The 12,438-nt window shown below is 41.1% G+C and overlaps 1 protein-coding gene across 11 annotated transcripts in view; it reads left to right on the top strand.

The window, feature by feature from the left end:
* The window catches only part of LOC101096257 (LIM domain containing preferred translocation partner in lipoma), a 692,709-nt gene that overhangs the window by 610,820 nt on the left and 69,451 nt on the right, over nt 1-12,438 (top strand). The gene's annotated exons all lie outside the window — the stretch shown is intronic.

Below are 12,438 nucleotides of genomic sequence, written 5' to 3'. Positions count from 1 at the left end.
CATCTGCATCATTTCTATTGACCTACCTTCAACTTTAATAATTCTTTCCTCAGTTCTTGAGAGTATGTGTGAGCTGCTCGAAAGCATTCTTCCTCTCTGTTACTGGGATCTCATTTCTAACATTCTCATGAGAGACAGTGAAACAGTCTCACATGAGGTAGTCTGTGTCTGCTGATCATGGTTGTTTCTGCCCTTTTCCATTGGAACCTTTAACATTAATCAGAATTATTTTAAACTCCCTGACAGTTCCAACATTTGTGTTCTGAGTCTGTTTCTATTGGTTACTTTGTCTCTTAACAATGTGTTATTTTTGCTTCTTGATATGCATTGTAAGTTTTTTTTTTCCCTGAAAGCCAAACATCTTACATAGGTATTAGAGACTTAGGCCCATAGATTTATGCCCATAAAGAGGCATATCTCTTCTCCTTTTTGACCCTTAATGCAAGGTATTTGAGTCCGTCTGGTCATGAGTTGCCCTTAGTTTGAGGTGTTTTGTGTTTGCTTTGTTTTGTTTTTCTTTGCTTTGGTTACCCTCAGTGCACAACAGTTTCCACATTCCTCCACCGTTACCTCGTCCTTGCAGTGGGGGATAGTTTGCCAAAGGGCTTTGCTCAGTATCTGCTCCATCCTCAGATTTAGGTCTTCTTTTTGTGACTGTACCTCAGAGGAGACTTTCTCTTGTCTTTCTCACAACATTAGACTGCTGTACATTTGACTTGATGTTCATAAAGCCAGGGAGGTGCTCTCTGTTACGTTTCCGCCTCAGTTATAGGGAGCCACTGTGTCTCTTGAGTCTTAGCAGCAGGCTGTCTCGATGATTCTGCCTCTCCCCCAGGACTAGTCATTTTTGTTTGTTTGTTTGTTTTCTCCCCTAGCCACAGTGGGTCTCCACTGGTGTACTAAGGGCCACAGGAATCACCACCCTTTTCCCAGGGGCTTAAAACTTTTGTTCTGAAGGGCAGGGCTCTACACTTCTCACGCAGCTTCTGTGGCTCCCCTCCCCATCCTCCACCAGGACAGACACTTTATCAGGACTCTCATCCTACCTCAAGTCTCTCTTGAGAGTGTCTGCTGAGATTTGTGGAGAAAATCCTACAATGGAGTGTGAATTGAATTCCCCTTCTATCTACACTTCCCAGGAACATTATGCTTTACCAGCCCTACCAGCCTTTAACAATTTGTAAATAATCTAGATGATTTCTTCTTACCGGAAAATATGGGGCTCAAAGGCATTTGCCTCAGGGAAGCAAGTGCTTATATCCTGTCTCTCCTTGGAGGCATCTGAATTTCCCTAGATTTCAGGTTCCCTGGTTTCTCCATAGCCTCTGTTGTCTAATGGGTTCAGAGAAAGTTGTGGATTTGTAGACTGTCTGGCATGTTTTTTGTCAAAATGATGGGAGCAGTGGTCCTTCCAGCTTTCTCCATCTTATGCAGAAACCATTTATCTCACTTGATTAACTTTCACTTCTGAGTGGTTTTCCATTCTATGGAAAATACCCCATGCTTCTATTTTCTTGAGAGAAATTTGCATTATTTAGACTTGGCCCGTTATTACAAATAGTGCTTCTAGGATCACATGTCTTTTTGCGCACATATATAAATATTTCTGTAAGGTATAGACATAAGAGGAGAATTGGTGAGTTATAGAGCACATATATAAAGATATATGAGTGATAAGGTATATGTGTGTAATTTTGATAAATTATTTTTATAAATATTTTCAATGACTATAACTGATAGCAAAGTACACACATCAAAATGACCACAGGACATCGTTTAAAGTTCAACATGCCAGATCCATAGGTAGTCACATACTGAAACATTAACTGAGAACATGTTCTATACTAGGGGCATAGGAAATGAAAGGTGTGGGAGAAGTCCTGGCCATTACAGTGTCTCAAAGAAAGGATGTGATCAAGTGCTGTATGAAAACAAAAAAAATGAGTGAGAAGAGAGAAATCATAACTGGAAAAAACGGAAAAACATTTTGGAGATGCCATTTGACTGGGACCTTTCAGTATAGTGTGTAGATAGATATCAGCTAAGAGCTGGACATTTGGGCTTGGCTTTTAGTTCTGCATACCCTAGCTGGATAAAACTCAGTTTTCCTCTCTCTAAAATTAGATAATAATAATATCAATATAAATTAAATAATGCACCATCAGGTACATCTTACGTAGTCAGGAAACAGCTGCCATCACCACCATCATCATCCTACATCAGTCTTACTTTACAGTCTGATATTTACTGATATTTACAGTAGTCAGATATTTCATAGAGCTTAGAGTCATTATGTCAGGAAGGAAAATACAGCCTTTTTTAAAATAGGAATTGTTGTGGACACCTGAGTCTTTTGCCCTGGCAGAAATAATCTTAGACCCTTAAGGAATGGGAATGGCAGACCCTTAGGTATCACTGGGCCCAATACTCCCACAGATGAGAAAACTGAGGCCCAGAGAGGGAAAGGGACTTACCCAGGATTACATTCTACTGGGATAGGTTGTTAAAGTCCCCCAGCTATACTCAAAACTCTGAGCAGTGGGACATTGTCATATCTTCTTTATTCTCCACAAAACCTTGTGTAGTGTATTTTGTGGATCTTTATGCAAAATAGAAAAGGATTCTTACTCCTTTACATTCTTCCTGGCCCACTCAAGGGCATGAGTGAGCAAGTTTATAAATATTCTGTAAATTTGTTTTTTTCTAAATCAAGTACAGTTTATACAGATAATGATCTAGGCAACAGGAAATAAAGTAGAATCTGGAGAATCCTGGTTATTCTCTTTTTCTTCTGTGTGTTTCAGCTACAAAATTCTTCATTAAAATACTTCCCAATTCCTTTTATTGTTGCCTACAATGCCAGTGGGCAAACAACATTCTTTTTGCAACCAGAGAATTCTGAAAGCTTGTTTCTTGCAGCTAACATAAACCTCTAATTCCACAATGGTAGAAATGGTGGATTTACCCGATGTTTTAATGGTGAATATAATCAGGACATGAAAAGATCTAAATGCATACTTTGAAGGAATTTGCAGAGATGACTAGGACAACCCAAAAAAGCACAATTCAGTTTGTTTCTTTCGCATCTGTGTTTATTTTTTCCTCTCTCTTGTGCCTATTGAGAATTTTTTTAAATTGTATTTTAAAAACCAAGTAAATAGTTTCCAAAATGTTCACTGATGGGGTAGATTAGTGTGTTCTTTGTGGAGGTGATTATTAAATAATTCAGAGGGCTAACCCCAGTCTAACATTTTTTCCCTTATTCGTGGATGATTTTAAGATTTCCCTCCACTCCCCCAAGAGCTAATTATATTTTATTATTTTTGTATATTACATCTTCCAAATTTGACTTTAGACATTCAGTGTTCCTAGTAGAGATTTGGTTCAAGAGAAAAATTTACACTTCTCTTGGTGTTCACTCTTTAATGTTCACTCTTTAAAGTCTCAATTGGTGAGGACAGGGGAGAGGAGGAGGAGGAGGAGCCCAGACAAATAGGGGGATTGATGGGTGATTTTGAACAAAACCTAGCCTCTGAATCAGTGTTTTCCAACGTTTCCCTCAATTCCTAGAGCCAGCCCTGGCAACAAATGTCACATTTAGAACTTACACAGTTGTACCATTTAGATATATATGGAATTCATGAATTGGATTAAAAACTGACCTTTGAATAATAGAAATTCTATGCTATGTATATTTTTATATGCATGAATCTGTTAATCTCCAGTGAGATAACAAGTACCTTGGCCATTTAATTGCAGTAACGCCAACACTCATTTATTCAATCATGCACATCCCTCTGGGTTCTTGAGTAACATCACTTAATGCATGCTTTATTTTGTGCTCGTTTTTGTGCTGATCTTTTGCACGCTTGATCTAATTTAATCATATGAGTGATCTACTAAGTCATTCCCATTATTATGATAGTTCACTTGGTACCAAAAGAGAAAAGTAGACTTACTGTTAAGTTAAAAGACTAGTAGATAGTGGTAAAGTCTACTTCTAAGCAGTGTCTCCAGAACATTAATTCTTAATCAGTATTTATTTGTTCATTGAGTTGATCTCTAGGTGCCCCCTATGTGTCAGTTCGGTCAGAGTTCTAGGCCCTCTTCTGGTTGCATTTTTAAGATCCCACCCACTTGACCCCAGGTGCACAAAGGCTACACTCTGCCCCCTTGGAACTGCCAGGTACCACGAGGTAAATACTGTTGCAGAATTCAGGGTCCCAGTTGAACAAAATCTAGCTTATTTTAAAGACATTTATTCCCCCAAGGGAATTTGGTTAATAGAGCATTAATTATCTGTCATGGGCAGTGCATCCTAAAAACACCTTAGAAGATGCTAACAGGGCTTTTGGGAAGCCATCTTGTCTTGCTGTCTCATTGAGTAGATTAGAAGGTTGCCTGCAAATATGCACTGAGATAGTAAGTGAGAAGACAAACCACGATCAGGCGTATGCTTGGGAACAGTTTCACAACCTCACTTCATCAGTATCATTGATATGACACTGACTCAGTTCAGATGTTGAATGGGGCAGGGTGAGGGGGGGGGGGTACCTGGGTGGCTCAGTCGGTTAGGCCTCTGACTTTGGCTCAGGTCATGATCTCATGGTTCATGAGTTCCAGCCCCGCGTCCAGCTCTGTGCTGACAGCTGGGAGCCTAGAGCCTGCTTCGGATTCTGTGTCTCCCTCTCTGTCTGCCCCTCCCCCGCTCATGTTCCGTCTCTTTCTCAAAAATAAATAAACATTAAAAAATTCTTGAAAACAAAAAAAAAGTTGAGCAGAAGATAGTTAGTACCCCAGGAGTAAATTTAAAATCTCTCCTCTCCTCTTGTTTATACCCTCGCAGTACTATAGCCCACTCTCATGGATATGGCTCTGGGTTAGAGCATTAAGCTTCTCTATCCACTTCTAGTAATTGAAATTCCACTCACCTGCCCCCTCACCTGGATCCCATATATTCCCTTTCAAATAAACTAAATAGATTCCTCCAGGTCAAGAGGGATTCAAATTCCTCTTTGTTGTTCCCCAGATTCTTCTTTCCTCTCTTCTAGTATCAGACTCCTTCTGGCTTAGCCGAGGGTTGTTTGTACATGTACGTTGTCAAATCCAAACTCTGCACACGGAACGAAACAAAGCAGAAAGAGGAGTTGATTGCAAGGCACTCGACCTGCAAGCCAGGGAAATTGAAGGCTATGAGAGCAATGAATTCTGAGATTCTCACAGGCTAAGGGACTTTTGTGGGATAAACGTAGAAGTCATTTGGCTTTTTCAGCTGATTGGTTGCCTCGTGGTCTTCTTTCTCCTTTGGATCAGCGTCCCTGAATCCAGGGAACAGAGAAGTCCAGAGATGGTGTGAGCAGAATTGGCGTTTGGGATTGGCTGGCATTTTCTACTGATCTCTGAGAAGAGCTGCAAATTTCTGCAAAGCCAGGTTAAGTTTCCTTTATGCTCCTACACTGACCATATCCATGTTTTCCCTGACATAAGTGACTCATTTTAGTTTAGTTCCAGTGTATTCCTCATGCCTTCTTCACCCTCTTCTCTTGCACACACACACACACACACACACACACACACACACGTATGCATTTCAAGGCAGACTATCTTGTAAGTTCTTGGAAGATAGATTCATCTATCATGTACTGTGGAAAGTTGTGCCTGTATTGCTTGTCTCTCAGCCTTAAGAGACAACAGAGCAGAGTGGCTAAAGGCAGGGCCCAGGAACAGGCTTCTCTGCCCATGAGATACCGAGGGTCAGGCAGATTACTGCACCCTTCTCCAAGACTTAGTGCTCATCTCTGTGTAATAGAGACGGTGATCATATGCCCTCCTCCCTTTGGGCAAGTGTGATAATTAAATGAGAAAACACATGCCAAGCAGCCAAACAAGTGCCTCACACACAGTAAGAGCTTAATCAACACTAGTTATTATTATCCTCAGCCAACATGTATTCAACATCTAGAAAGATCCAGCCACTAAATAAGTACTTGTTCAATGGACTAGAATTTAGTGCTGAGAACACTTCACTCTGATATCTACCATATGGATAACAAAGCTTTATTATGCCATTTGGATTTAGTTCCAAACCCAACTCTATCCCTTGTATTCAAGCCAGCTCCTAGGCCACCTGGGTAACTTTTCTGGCATTTCGATAAACACACTGATGTGATACAGGCATAATTAGACTTTGCATCCATTCCCAAGAGTACTTTGTGAGGAGAGCCAAGATGTTCAAGGACTATTGAGCCAGGTATATAGGTTTGCTATTAAAGCACTTCAGCATAGGCTCATTTCCTTTTTGGCTGATGTTGGTTAAAATAATCTAAGTCTGGGTTTAAGATTATATCTCTGAATGAGACAAAATAACAGGGGATTCTAACTGCTTAAAAAAAAAAAAAAGAGGGGCTCCTGGGTGGCTCAGTCGGTTGAGCATCCGGCTTCGGCTCAGGTCATGATCTCGAGGTCTGCGAGTTCAAACCCTACGTCGGGCTGTGTGCTGACAGCTCAGAGCCTGGAGCCCGCTTCGGATTCTGTGTCTCCCTCTCTGTCTGCCCCTCCCCCGCTCATGCTCTCTCTCTCTCTCTCTCTCTCTCTCTCTCTCTCTCTCTCTGTCAAAAATAAGTAAACATTAAAAAAAATTTTTTTTAAAAAGAAGAAAGAAAAATCAGTAATTGACTTTTGTGTTTAGGCCAGGACTCCACGATGGATTTGTTGAAAAAAGCAGTTGTTTTCACGGTATTATGTGTTGGTTTGGATTTTCTGTTGTTGTGTATTTTGAAAAGAAGACTTTGGATAATCATTGTGATTTACCAAGCAGCTGGTCTTCTTCTGGCATTGTTACAGGGTCCGTCTATTTCCCCTAATCCGACCATAATGTCATAAAGTGCTGCCTGTTCCCTTGGCAACTGTTCAGGGTAGACTAGCCACTCTCTGTGCCTCAAGCCAGTGGTGAGCTGCAGGCAGGCTCCTACAGGCCACGGGGAAAGCATATTTCATTATTAAGTGCCTTTGCTTCAACAGATCACTCGCACTATTTTCCTTCTGCTCAGAGAGAATCCAAAAATAAATTTCATAGGAGAAAAGGAATACTTATACTACCCAAATTATTTTTTTAATTTTTTTGAGTTTTTTTTTCTTTGTTCATCGAGTAAAGTTTCTGTCCACTTTTGACCTTGTTTCCCTTCTTTTTTTTTTTAAGCTATACACTTTTTATTTATTTATTTATTTTGGAGAGAAAGAGCACACACGACTAGGGGAAGGGCGGCAGGGGTGGGGGGGGAGATCCCAAGCAGGCTCCACACTGTTAGCCCCAGAGCCCAGTGCAAGGCTTGATATTGGAAACCGTGATACCATGACCTGAGCTGAAACCAAGAGTTGGACGCTTAACTGACTGAGCCACCTAGGCACCCTTGACCTTTTTTTCCAAGTGAGATAATTGATATAAAACTAGAAACTATAGTTGATAAACGATAAAATGCTCCATAGGTACTTCACTCACTTGATAGGTGCTTCTGTATCTCATACTCATTTCTTTTTCTCTCTCCATCTAAGCCAGAACTCACCTGTCTACTTCTCACCTACTGGAAAGTTTTTTTGATTTGCTCTCCCCATTCTACTTTCAGAATCAGATTTTATGCCTCCTTCCATCTATATTAAAATCAATATTAATGAAGCCTTTTTGAGATCTTCTCTTATTCTCTTCCTTTTCTGAAATCCTGTGTCATTTGGATTTAATGCCAGATCAATGTGTGTGCATGTGTTTTATTATTTACTTGTGGGAAAGTGAACAGAACGTGAATGAACTTGGGAAGCCAAGACCGAATTATATGAAATAACTGACCTTGTGTTCCTAAGTACTGTAAAAATCTTATATATTCCTCAACACTTAGTGTAATACTAATCACCCGGAATGAGGACCAAAACTACCACAGTGATCCAAATTGCTCGTAAAACATTGATAACAATTCCTTCATTGATAGAAGAAAAGCTACTTTTGCTCTTTCTTCTCCCTCAGAACCAAGCAGTGAGTAGCTAGCAGCACCCTGGTGTGCCTCTGGCCTGTTTCCTTGCTAGTTGTTGATGGTTGCATGAAGACAGACATTTGTAACTAATAGAGAGCAGGAAACTTGGCTCCTTGAAAAGACAAAGAATATTTTCAAGTACGTTTGAAAACGAACTAATGAAGAAGCCAACACAAAGGTTTGTTTAGGACAAATGGGCCTGTCCATTCCCTGTCATCTCATGTCATTCCATGGCATGGGGCGCTGGCTACCAAAGTGGTGGGTTGACAGAGACACTGGGGCAGGTCGCAGATCTGCCCCCCAGCCCTTACCCTGTTGACACAGCGCTATGTCAAAGGTCGGTGTGGACTGGTGTGCAATGGGCAATGACCTGCCAGAGGACCATTTTGAACAAGAGCTAGTTTGCACCAATGGATAGCTCGGAATGAAGGGAAAACCCATCTTCAGGTTTCAAAAGGGCCACTACGGCGCTTAGCCCTAGAGTATAGAGATACACAGATGGATGTAACAAACCGGATGTCTCTGCTGCCTGTTTCTGCTTCGATGCTGGGTTTTCCCGTCCTCGCTGCTGTGGAGGTGCATCCTCCTCTTCAGCTTATCACACCTTCTTCCGTTTTACAAAGATTTCGCCTGCTACTGCCACTCCCCCACCCCAAAACAAGACCCGGCCCTCTTAGAATTCTTGCGGGTTGTGGGGTGGAGAGGAGGTCCGCTTGAATTTGAAATGGTTGTAACTTTACTTTGTATGGACAACAAAAGTGGAAAACCAGATCCTGCGTTTGTCTCAGAACTGAACTTCCAAATCCTCACCCGAAAAGAAGAAACAGATGTCCGATGCAGTGGGAAGTCTGGGCTCACTTCAGAGGAAAGCCCAGAGGGAATCGCTTTCAAACACCTATCTTAGGAGTTTGCATTGTTGTTCTTGCCTCTGATTCTTAGTATGTACATTGAGCTAGAAATAACGCTTTTAGGAAAGAGTGTGGATCATAATTTGATGCACATCAAATGCACATCTGAAGAGTGCAAGTATGAGCAGAGTCTCTCATCACTCTTAGTGAGATCCGGTAGGTGTATCAGTTGGTAGCCTCAGGCTTCTAGAACATTAGCACCAACAGGTGCATGGAAAATCCTGTATTCAACCCCTCATTGAACAAATGGGCAGAACGACAACCAGCAAAGGAAAGGACTTGCTCAAGATACTCCCACAAGCTTGTGGTTTTGTGGTCTAAAATCCCAATTTCATGAGTTAGCAATGCTCTTTTAATTTTTCTGGTACATCTACTGATGGGGTTTTTTTGTGTGTGTTTGTGTGTGTAAATAATAGCATACAATGTGTGTGATGTAACAGAACTATCTAAGGGGCACCTGGGTGGCTCTGTCAGTTGAGCATCTGACTTCGGCTCAGGTCACGATCTCGCAGTCTGTGAGTTCGAGTCCCGCGTTGGGCTCTGTGCTGACAGCTCAGAGCCTGACGCCTGCTTCGGATTCTGTGTCTCCCTCTCTCTCTCTGCCCTTCCCCTGCTCACACTGTCTCTGTCTCTCTCAAAAATAAATAAACATAAAAAAATTTTAACAGAACTATTTAATAGTTGACAGAGTATGCATCATCATGTTAATCATTTTCAAGCTCCTCTGAGTGCTATGGTAGCTTCTGTTGCTATTTTCTCTCTTGAGCGAAATCTTCCCGTAAGTCTCTAAGCAATTACCGGAGTTTTGTGGTTCCATGTCACTTGGACAGGTGTTACTCTAAAACTCCAAAAATATATAAGGCAGCTTATATCACTCTCTCTTTAGTGTTCAGCTAAATTTTTAATTATTTGTATGTGAGCGGCAGCTTGGTAATATGGAAAGAATACAGACTTTGCATTCTACATCCCAGAGTGTATATACAGTTTTCTAGCAATGTGGCCTTGGGCATATTTTTGACCTTTTGGAGATTCGGGGTCTTTGAATAAAAAACAATGGGATGAGTCTTTCCCTTGCAGTGTTACTGTCAGATTATACATGTGAAGCTCCTGACTCCTTGTAAACCCGTAATATATGCCAGCTTCCTTCCAGCATTTTATGGTCAGCAATCTGTTTCTAACCTAGCTTGGGTTGTAGAAAGAGGAGAAAATAATTTGTTATGAAGGTAAGTGTCTGATAATTGTCGTGAGGATTCAGCTGATAATAATTTAAGGAAACGTTTTCCCTCGTGGTCTGGTCTTGCATCTCTGTGAGGTCTACAAAGACCCACACGGCAAGGCTGTGCCCTCCGGGAGTTTGTAAGAGGAAGGGAAAAACTTTAGTTTTCAATCAAGGAAAAGTTGTACTCGTAGGGTGTCCTCGTACAAATAGAAATATTTGAGGCTGAAAAAGGAATGTATTCTAACGAGGTGGTCAGGGAATATTTTCCGGAGCAGGTGGGAGCCGGGTCTTAAAGATGGAGTGGATCTTCAGCAGGTCATGTTGAATTGAAAGGTGGAAAGAAATCGAAGAATCTGAGCCCAGGATTGGAAGCGGAAAAGTTGGCCCATGCGTCGTGATCATTCAGCCAGTGGGACAAGAAAGCAGAAGGGCAGAAAGAGAAAACAGGGATACAAAGATCACTCAGGGCTGCTGGTTCAGGGAGGGCCCTGAATGGTGCACTCACCACTGGCGATCATCAGAAAGGCCTGGGAGCACTGAAGCAGCATGGCCTATCTGAAAAGGAAACGTTGTGCCCTAACTGGAAGCTGACCTGAGGTTTTGAAAGGTTACATAGTGTCTGTGACTTCAGCTACACTCTGGAGTTATTTTCGCTGTTGTGTAATAGGGTTTTAGCAGATTCTCCCAAGGAAGTGTGGTAAGCACATTCTAAGGCCATCACATTAAGTACTGTTAGCAGTAAATCACTGCTTCTGTGTTAAAGGTCAAAAGTTTTCCTCCTTAGAATTTCTTTACTCCCCAGTATGTTTTGCTGTCCTGGAAACTTGTGTGTGTATGTGCACGTGAGTGTATGCGCGCACACAGGCGCACAACTGAGTCAAGACCAGAGGGCACCAGAGGGGACCCGAGTTGAAAATTTCAAACGAGTTTGTGTGTGTCTTTTTGTTTCCATCTGCGTGAATCTGTGGGCTCATTGGTATAAAAGGCAGAAAGAAGTTCTCAAAAATTCGTATCAAATGCTTTTCAAAAAAATCCTACTTTCATATTTGCCTACTACACGCCACACCCCAACCTATCACCAGCCTAATTTCTAACTCTGGTCAGTTTACGTATCACAAAATGCTAAACTGAGAAACTAACCTCTGTTACAGATACCTAGAAGTTCCACAAAAAGGATCCACATTTGAGTTTTCAATGTCCTTGAATAAGCCTTTTTATTACACATCAGTACATTGTCATCTGTAGTAAGCCCACACCATTTAGCTCATTTCACCCCTGAAATGTTTTCAGAAAATTAAAATCTGACACTATGTTTCGCATGTGTTTCTACCTTCGGCTTTTACAAGAAGTCAGCCTAAGAAACTTCGGTAAGAAAAGGTGTCTGTGCGTTTGTTGTGCAACTTGTTAAAAGTGGTTTCCACTATGTTAGTGAAAGTATAAAATTATTCTCGTAGAACTTAGTTCTAGGCTTCTTAAGCAGGAATTATCATTTTTTTTTTTATTTTATATTAAGTTTCCTTCTTTTTCCTGGCTGCCAGGAAGCTCAAGCCTAAATTTAATGCTGTGCAACCACACCCTTCTTTTTTAGGCTTCTGGTACCCTTCTGTCTTCCATTCCTTTCTGTAGTCTCTGATGTGTTTTGTTTTGTTTTGTTTTGTTTTGTTTTGTTTTTCAGATTTTAGTTGCAACAATCCTAATGAATGTAACTTTAAATTGCAATACAAGCCAAAGTTTTTTTCAAATACATAAAGCATATGGTTGAAAAGAAACATATTTTTACAATAGTTCCCTTTATAGCTAAACATTAGAATTAACTGGGTGCTTTTAAAGTTGATACTTAGCACCCCAGACCACATAACAGAGTATCTGGAGGTGGGTCCCAGACATCAATATTGTTAAAGCTTTTTAAGTGATTCCAATATTATTGGTTTACATCTTTTTTGTGATAATGTTCATCATTTATACACAAACATGTCTTTAAAAGGGTAAGAACAGGGGCGCTTGGGTGGCTCAGTCGGTTGGGCGTCCGACTTCAGCTCAGATCATGATCTCTCGGCTCGTGAGTTCAAGACCCATGTCGGGCTCTGTGCTGACAGCTCAGAGCCTGGAGCCTGCTTCGGATTCTGTATCTCCCTCTCTCTCTGACCCTCCCCCATTCATGCTCTGTCTCTCTCAAAAATAAACAAACATCAATAAATAAATAAATAAATAAATAATAAGAGGGTAAGAACATTTCGAATCACCTATAATCCCGTAATTCACTTATTAATTACTGTAAACATTTTGGAAT

This window comes from Felis catus, chromosome C2, assembly GCF_018350175.1.
Source record: "Felis catus isolate Fca126 chromosome C2, F.catus_Fca126_mat1.0, whole genome shotgun sequence".
NCBI classification, from domain to species: domain Eukaryota; kingdom Metazoa; phylum Chordata; class Mammalia; order Carnivora; family Felidae; genus Felis; species Felis catus.
The sequence above is the reverse complement of the archived record's forward strand: the minus strand, read 5'-3'. Positions and strand labels throughout refer to the sequence as shown.